This window comes from Psammomys obesus, unplaced genomic scaffold (genome assembly GCF_907164565.1).
Source record: "Psammomys obesus unplaced genomic scaffold, mPsaObe1.curated_primary_1811, whole genome shotgun sequence".
Lineage (NCBI taxonomy): Eukaryota > Metazoa > Chordata > Mammalia > Rodentia > Muridae > Psammomys > Psammomys obesus.
In genome coordinates this window covers 2,684,565-2,694,178 of record NW_026593947.1, presented here as the reverse complement: position 1 = coordinate 2,694,178, position 9,614 = coordinate 2,684,565, and positions in this window count along the sequence as shown.

Sequence of the window (9,614 nt, the reverse complement as noted above, 5' to 3'; positions counted from 1 at the left end):
CACACACACACACACACACACACACACCCCAGGGTCCACACACACACACCACAGGGTTGCACACACACCCAGGTCGCGCACACCCCGGGCTCTACCACAGAGCTGTGTTTCCAGCCCAGACGGAATCTTTTGTATGAGGCAAGACAAGACAGCTGCTTCCTCACATCTCAGTTATTTATCATGCCGGGCAGCAGCCTATGCTTTTCTTCTTAGATTGTGTGCATGTGTGTGTGTGCATGTCTCTGGTCTATGTGCGTGTATGTCTGTGTGTGTGTGTGTGTGTGTATCTGTGGGGGGGTGTAGGGGCTCACAGAACCTAGAGGAGGGTGTCTGATCCCCTGGAGCTGGAGTTGCAGGCTGTTTGTGAGCCAGTGTGGGTGCAGGGAGCCGCACGTGTCTGCAGCATGGCAGTGTGTCTGCTCTACTGTGCCCTCTCTAGCCCTTGCAGCCTCCGTCCCTGATGGCCAGAGCACACAGAGCAGGGCTGTGTGTGGGCCCACACACATCATGAAGAGCACACTGTGATGATGAAGAGCACACTATATAAAGAGCACACCGTGACGAGGGGCACACTGTGATAAAGAGAGTTATTGTTCGTGCAGAGGATCCAGGTTCAGTTCCCAGCACCACAGGGCAAATCACAACCACCTTCGAGGTCAGGCCTGGGGGATCCGACACTTCTGGCCTCTGCAGGGTCCCAAACATGCATGCATTCACACCAGGACGTACACAGAGAACACAGGCTGGCCCAAGGCCTGGACACGCTTTCCGAAATGATTCCATAACATGCTCTGTGTAAGCAAGTACTGTAAACTAGCGTGGGGCTGGACACGTGGCTCAGAGGTCAAGTGTCCACCCTGCTCTCCCTGAGGAGCAGAGTTCCTGTCCCAGCGCTCACCTCACAGGAGCCCAGCACCGGGAATCTGACACACTCCCAGCCTCTGCCAGCAGCAGCACAGGGGCGTGCACACTCACTGAGGTGCAAATAAAAGTGAAACTCATCTCTGAGCTTGCTAGGCGCTGTATCTGTGGCAGGTCTGCCCCAAGACCCCAAAACTCATCTGGTACAATTTCTGCCTGTGCTGTTTTCCCCTTCACACTGATGAAAGTGCCCGGTCTCTGAATGGGGCACGCTCAGAGCTGCAGACAAGGGCAGAATAATGGTGGCAGCACACCGGCCTCGGGGTTCCTTAAAACGCTTGTTCTTTTTCAGGAATTTCCCGTCTCGTATTTTCAGGCTGAAGCTGACAGTGAATGACCGGCCGGAAGCTTTCTGTATGGTCTCTGTCCTCTAAACTGCTCCCTTGGGCTCAGCATCACGCGTTTTCAAGATACAGAGACCTTGAAATGTCACTAGGACGTTACTGCTGAATTATGTGATGAAATAAAATCCCTGGCCTTGTCAGACGAGGCATTTCCTATCCTCTCACTTCTAGTAGGTATAAATTGTGTGTGCACATACTACAGAGCTTTGAGCGCAAACCAGAGTCCTGTGTATCAGTCAGTGTTTCCTTTCCATTTCTAAACTGTGGCCAGAACTCTGAGCTCATCAGCCACTCCAACGTCTGGAGACGAGGGAGAGCCTGGCCTGTGTGCTGTGCGGGCTTGCTCCACTCTGCCCCCTCCCTGCCCCATCAGGGCCTGTCACCAGTCCTGCTGATTGCTCCCAGGCAGCCCCCTTTCCTCTGACTCAAGGTGCACAACAAAAGCTCTCCCCTGAGGGGTTGTGACTGACTGGGTACCAGGCCAGCAGCTTCGCAGATCACGGCCCCAAGTGCAGGGTCTGAGCCTGATCCCACCTGCTCTGCAGTGACTGAGGGAGATTTGGAAGAAAGGCCACTGGGGTTTGTGGCAAGTGCGGTGATTGACAGCCAGGTGCTCTGCTGGTCTTCTATTGCCACACCTTCTTGATCCTGTGTGCTCAGTGAATCAGAGCAGGCTGGCGAGGAGCAGGTGTCAGAATCCAGGGTCAGGGCCAGTGTGGATGCCCTGGGGACCCCGGATGAGTTTGTGGAAGCAGATGGGAAGAGGACAGAGGTGGCAGCAGACAAGGCTCTGAAGGTCCCTGAGGACAGTACGGAGGGAAAGCAGGTTTTCTTCCCTCTGGCAGCCTGCAGGGAGGGGCTCCTGGTGCAAGGAGCTGAGAGGAATGTGCGGAGCATCGGAAGCTTGTGCCCACACCTTGAGAGACTGGGTCCCTCGTTCATGTTCCCCGTGGTCTGAAACACATGAGAGCCCAGCCAGACTCACCTCCTGAGTTCCACACAGGAGCTGGGGAGAAGGGTGTCAGAGCAGAGCAAGGGTCACGGTGCACACAGGAAGGCAGGGAGCAGCCTCTGCTCTGACAGGCATCCCACCCAGGCTCGGGCCATCTTGTTCTCATTCCAGCGATGGCAAATCATCAGTATGGCAGCAATCCAGGAGCCAGAAACTACAGCAAACATGCAGTCCTGGGGATGAACGTTCAGTAACTTTGTCGTTTGCTCGGTGTTGGGGTTGGAATAGAAAGTGACCTCCATGGATCCATATGTCTAACGCTCGGTTCCAGACTTGTGGTCCTAGTCTGCAGGCTGCGGGGTCTTTATCTGGGGGCTCGGGGTACTTGGTAGGAAAAGATCAGCAGAGCACAGGAAGCTGCACTGCTCTTGTCCTCTGTGACATCAGCCAGTCCTCGCCCTTGCCGTGGTCTTGCCACCCGGCACACTTGTCCTGCTTCCGACAGCTGTCAGTCACGGCGATGACAAGGGCGATAGCCACGCTAAGTTTGTTCACATTGTGTCCCCATCTTGGGTCACCCACGGAAGCCTGAGAAGGCAGGAGCTAGGAAGCCTCACTGTCAGGAGGCTGCCACTCACATCTCCCCAAAACCCAGGACTCGGTGTCACAGCATGGGGAGCAAGGGCGAGTGAGGAAGAGCGTCTGCCCTCGCAGTGCTCATGAACATTCACAGGAGGCTGCTGTGAGCACTAGCCCCGGCATTTCCCAGGCAGACAGGCGATGCCCCGGCTGTGGAGGTAAAGGGCACAGCAGGCTCTGGAGGGAGCGCCTTTAAATGGAGAACCCTCAGGTCAAATTAGCAGTGTAGGGTGGTGGTTTTCTCCCTGCTGGTGACATTGTGCGAGCAGCAGCCTGGGCATGAACTCAGAGCAGGGCTGGATGCCTAGTTCTGTGGTCATTTTAGGAGACCAGGGAAAGATGGAGTCCAGGAGCCAGGAGAGGGGAAGCCTGTGGCTTTGTGCTGCTTTCTGAGTGTGGGGCTCAAGGAAGCCCCTCGGTGCCCTCACCGTCTGGAAGCCTTGTAGTTGGAAGAATTCCTTAACACAGTGGCTGTCAATACATTCCTGACGTGTCACAGAAGAGGTGTTCTGAGGTGGGTTTTGAGAGTGTGGAGTTTTAGAAGAGTTATTAATGACACAGACAGACAGACAACAGTAAAATGGAGGCTCTGAAGAAAACCTAGGCCCCAACCAGAGACACAGCACGGCTGGCCTCTGAGGAGAGGAAATCAAGGCTCTGGTGACAGAACTGGGCTTACAGCTTTCTGAGGGCCAGGAGAGTCTGAGGGCCCGGAGAGCCAGCACCAGCCGCAGTCAGGCTGCCCGACTCTCCGAAGGGGTCCGGGAGGTGGGATTGGGAGCTTTGGCCACTAATAGCTTCTTAGATTTCACTTCCTGCAGGTGAGAGATCATGGAACCTGGAAGCGTGTTAGCCAGGGGATCACAGACAGTGCACAGTGAGAAGGAAGGGCTATTATGGAAGGGTATTATGGTCTGGATTCTCACATTGCAGCACCATCAACCTGCCACTCGTGTCATTCTAACACCCCACACGCCTCATCTTGGCTGCAGAAGGCCAATTAGGTAGAAGGTTGGCTAATTACAGACCTAACTGCAACTGGGGATTTTTCTCACAACATCCTGTAGGACAATTCATTTTTTTGTTTGTTTGTTTTCTTTTATTCTACTCCACTTAACTGGCCAACGTTATTTGTCAAGTACATCCATTTCTTGAGCTAGTCCAGTTGGTAACGTGTTTGCGGTCCAAGCCTCAGGTCGTGAGTTCAAGCCCCAGTGTTTTAAAGAAAGAGCCAGGTGTTGGTGCATTAAGCAGGCGGGGCCGGGGCTCACTGGCCCAGCTGTCATGGCAAAGTCCTGGCAGGTGAGAGACCCTGTTTCAAGAGAACAGGGATGTTATTGCCTAAGGAATGACATCTGAGCTTGTCCTCTGACCTCCAGATGTGCACATGCATGTGTGTGTGACACACACGCGCACACTCGTGCACACACACACAAGCCCTCTATAAGCATACACAGATGTACCTATATTGTTGCGAACGCAAACACCGGTGATGGTCCTGTGTCCTGCAGGAGGACCCACGCTCCCTTTCTGTGGGCGGAAACCTGGTCAGGGTGAAGATCATTTTAAAATCAGATACCACCAGAGAGATTTCTTTTCCCTGTAGAAATTTGATGTGATGTTTCCTTTCATCTCGCCAGTATGCAAATGCCACAGTTTGCGACCTCATTTGCTCAGGTAAGAACAGACTAGTGTGGAATGGGGATTTATTTTCCCCAGCTCTTGCTGCACAGTGATAATGATGTTCTCAGCAGCTCTGCTGGGACTCACAGAAGGAATGGAGAGAGACAGACAGATTCATGCGCGCACGCGCGCGCGTGTGTATGTGTGTGTGTGTGTGTGTGTGTGTGTGTAGCATGCAGGCACACACGTATTCATGTGCAAATGGAGCCCAGGGGTCCTTTCTCAGCCGCTCCCCACTGTATTGTGGAGACAGGATCTGGACCCCCTGACCCATGTAGGCTCAGCCAGCGAACCCTGGAGCTCCTGCTATCTCCACCCCCCCACCCCCGTGCAGGCATTAAAGAAGCGAGCTCACACCCAACTTCGACATGGTCGCAGAGAGCCCAGACTCGGGTTCTCATGCTCACCAACGGCACCTCACCTCTGAGCCAGCGTCCCGCCCCTCAGTGCCTAGTGACCCGTCAAGAAAGCGTGAACTCACATTCAGGAGTGTTGGAGCTGTCCACACGGCCACAGATTCTTTGATAACAGTCTCCCCTGCTCCATGAAATTTTCACACCGTTCTTCCACCCTGGGTCCCTAAAAGAAGAGTTTGCCAAGGAACCGTGGGAAACGGTACTCACGGTCGCTCAGTGCTGCTGCTCAATGAGGCCGGTGTCTCATTGTCTTCTGTCTTGCTTGCCTGTGGGAGGGCAGCCCTGAGGAGGCCCGGCTCCTGTGCACTGAATCCAGTCTCCGGGCGGCACGTGTTCCTCAGCAGGTCTAGATCTGGGTACACCAGACAACCCATCTGCCACGTCAGGATGTTAGTTCATTCAGGACGGGACAGACCCACCCACCCACTCAGAAGGGTGTCTTCTGTCAGCAGAGCATCCGTCAGACCATCTCGGGGATTTGGAAGAGAGAAGATGACCTCTCTGACACACCAGGCCCTTGGGGTTTCAGGAGTGGCCTTTGCAGAGACACCAGCCCCTTGTAAGACAAGTGCAGAACCAGGAGGGTGGGAAAAAATGAAGTGTGGGGAAGTGGAGACAGTACAGACACAATGGGAAGAGAGCTGTTTCCGGGGAGGCGTGGTCACAGAATCCGTTCAGCTATTAAATCACGCCAACCTCTTCTTGCTGGGAAGGCCATCTTGTCTGTATCTTAACATTCCTACACGATCCTATCTTAGGGATCCTGACATGCTGGAATAAAGCAAGACCCAATGGCAGGAACCCTCGAGGACAGAGACCTACTTTCTCTTTCCAGAACAGACAGCTGGTTCTCCCTGTTTCCCTCTGAACCACACAGGGAAGGGAGGGCTGAAGGTGCCAGGGCCTCAAATATGGGCTCCTCCCGGGGTGAGCCCTGTGTGAGTTACTAGTCTCGGTGCTGGGATAACATGCCTAACAAAAGCAACGTGAGGACGGTCGTGCCCCGGCTGGCATTCCGAGGGCCTCGTCTGTCGTGGCACGAAAGGTGTGCTCAGGAGCGTGCTGCGCAGAGGGTCTTCAGTCAGGAAGCTAGAAGAACACGCATGCGCAGCTCACCTTTGCCTTTCATTCAGCCCACCCCTCGGCACGAAGCCTTTCGAGACCAGAACCTCTCTTCCGGAATGCTCCGAAGCCTGTCCTTTAGTTAAGACTAGGTCCTGGGTGACCGATACGAACCATCGCTGGACACCTGGAGCAGCTGAGCCGACACTGGGAGCACTGGAGTCTTCTCTGACGCAGACACCATGTGTTTCTTCCTCAGTGAATCCACAAACAGAAACGATGAAGCTTCCCAGAGAGGTTCTTCCATGGGCAGGCTTTAGTATAGGAAAGCTTATGCACCTTCAACATCTTCTTTCAACTTCCGCCTGGCTGAAGAGTCTCACAGATGGCCCTGCCCCAGGCTGGACTCACAGCAGCCACTCTTTACACCCTCTTCTCTCTGAAGGATCGACACAGCCTCTCCTTCCATCCACGAGGCATATGAAGCACATGAGCCTATACTCTGAGTGTTGGGGAGCTGGGGGCTGGGCCATCTCAGAGGTGCTCTATCAGATCAGGGAGGTCCACATTCAGGGAGAGACCCTGCCTCAAAGAACCAAGGGGAGAGTGATAGGAAAAGATATGCAATGCTCATTTCTTGTCTCCATGTGTACTTACACATAAATACACACACATATACACACATATATACACTCTCTGTCTCCCTGTCTCTCTTTCTTTCTATGTCTCTGTTTCTCTCTCTCTCTCTCTCTGACACACACACACACACACACACACACACACACACACACCTTTAAACACTTCTCCTTCAGCTTTCACTCACCTTCACTGGCATGGGCTGGGTGCCCATTTGTCCTGCCTGCTGGCAGCTGGCAGCCCTGACCCCATGCCAGCCTGCGCCACCGTGTCTGCTGGGTGGCAGCTGCAGCTGCTCTGTCCCACTGTTTCTCATCTTCTTGTCCCCATCCTTTCTGCCTCCCACCTGATATGCAGCCATCTGACAGTCCTTTCTAGATCCCTGGGGTGCTGCGTCAGAGAGGTCTTAGGTAAAGCTGTCCAAACCCAGCTTCTCCAGGTCCAGGGATGGATCAACACTTATAGCACTGACCGCTCTTCTGACACCCCGGGTTCAATCCCCAGCACCGCATCTGTTGGCAACTCTGGTTCCCGGGCTCTGACACACACACTTCTGGGATCCCTGGGCACCAGGCATGCACTTGGCAAAGACACACATTCGAGAAGAAGAGTACTCGTACTCATAAAGTAAAAATAAATAACTCTTTCTTTTAAAAAAGCTATTACAGTACATGTCTGTCCCAGTTTAGATATTTTATGAATCCTATTTCATCCTTTCATGTTCGTCACAAGGCAGGCACAGTCTCGTGTGCAGTTGGGACGTTCTCTCTCCTGTTTGAGTCATCACACTCTCCTCTATGACAGCAGTCTGCCTCTTGAGGTCAGTGTCAAGGGAGAGCATTGAGAATTGGCCAGAGCCTTCTCCCTGCCTGGCATCTCTATGAGGTGACTTATAAGCTTATCTTCACAGGCAGGCCTGTGAAGTGAATTGCTTGGCCTCAATTTTCAGATGAAAAATCAAATTATCAGAACAGCAGAGCAAGTTGGTGAAAGTCAAATGCCTCTCAGTGGCAGAGCAGAATTGCTAAAGTCACATGACCACTAAATGGCAGTTGTTAGGGTTGTATCTGGAGCAGGTCAGCTCTCAAGGCTAAGAGATGACTGTTGCCAGAAGCTCCGGATGTGGCTGTGGCTGTCGTGAGAAGCAGCGAGTCTGTAGCCATGCATGCCGGAGCCATGCAGCAGCTGTGGCTGTCCTGGATGAGGCTGCAGAAGACGAGGCCATCCCAAGAGAGGCTGGCCACGATGGTCGCCAAACTCCACTCTGGAGCATCATGTTCTATCCGTTGCTTTTCTCATTTTCTCAATGCATGGTAAAGTCATGTGAGAAAGGACGGTTTTATTTTGGCTGGAAGTTTTGAGGAGCTGCAGTCCATTGCGGAAGGACGGTGATGGTGGGAGCTGAGGTGGCTGATCCCATGACGGCTGACGCCAAGAGGCAGAGACAGAGGCTGTTGGTGCCCAGTGGTCAGCCCACGGAACAGCATCATCCCGTGCATGGTGGGTCTTCCCAGCTCAGTGCAGACAACATAGCACCATCTCACAGGCGCACCCGGAGTCGTCCCCCTGGGAATCCACATCAACCTGTCAGTCAATGTCAACCATCAGAACTGCCTCGGACAGCTCGCAAACCAAGATGGAGCTCACACAGCGGATCACCGTCAAGGCTGTCTGTGGCTCTTACAAGCACTGGCAAACCCTCACACACAGGACCTTGCACGCACCCTGCACACACTCAAAAGTTTAAAAGTCTTTAATACCCAAAGTTGCAGCTGTGGGCAGGTTGGTAGACGTCCTCACGGATCCAAGAGGTGGGAAAATGCCATGCCCTTGCCGCTCCTCCCCAGTGGGTACGTTCTGTGGGAAGGAGGGATGACTAAGTAAGAGGCCACTGACGTGAGCACTGCCACAGTGGTGCTGGCATCAGTGCTGCTGTTTGTGTGGGACTCACCATGGTTCAGCCCTTACTGCCTCGGGAACTAAGGCCCGTATCAACACTGTGCTCTTTACTTTCTAATGTACATGAAAACCTTAAAAATAAAAAGCAAAGGCACTTACACACACACACACACACACACACACACACACACACACACACACACACCTAGAGGGAGCTGGGGAAAAAGAAGGGTAATTCTTGAGAGATCGTGTTCATAAAAGGCCATGGCCCTAACTACCAAGGAAGCAGGATCTCGAGAGGATGGAAAAGGCTGGAGGGAATGCTGCCAAGAAGCAGGATGGAGGGAAGAAGTGCTCGGCTGGGAGGTGGGCCTGAGCTGGGAAAGCTGCCAGTGGTCAGATAGGTCTTTCTGGAAGAAGATACGGGGTCCAGGAGTGAGTGTGTGTGCCTGTGTCCCCGCGCACATGCGTGCAGGCAGGTGACATATATGTATACACATGCTTGTGGAGACCACAGGTCAACCTCATGTCATTCTCAGAAGCAACCACTCTGTTTTTTTGAGACAGCGTCTCTCCTGACCCAGAGTTTGCCAAGAAGCCTGAGTTGGCCAGTCAAAGTCCCAGGGACCCACCTGCTCCTACCTCTTGACTCAGGAATCACACACACAGCACTATGCTCAGCAGTTTTTCAGTGGCTCCTGTGGCTTGAGCTCAGGTCCCCCAGGCTTGTGTGGCAGCACAGTTCTGGTTGAGCTAGCTCCCTACCTCTTGACCATTTTGAAAATGGAAGATACTTGAACACACTAAATGCCTATGAAGGACTCCACAGAGGGAAATATGCTTTAAGTAAGACATTTAGACAACATGGACCTTGACTGGAAGGTGTTTTGGAGAGCTGAGAGGAGGGCAGGGTATAAGCACTGAAGAGTACCCTTCACTGACCCACACTCCCAATTGAGACACCAGAAAGCCTAGGAAAAGGAAATCTCTCCTTGTCTCCTGCCCCTGAAGATTCTAACCACAGAAATATGCAGATTTTAACAGAATACAGAAAGTCACAGC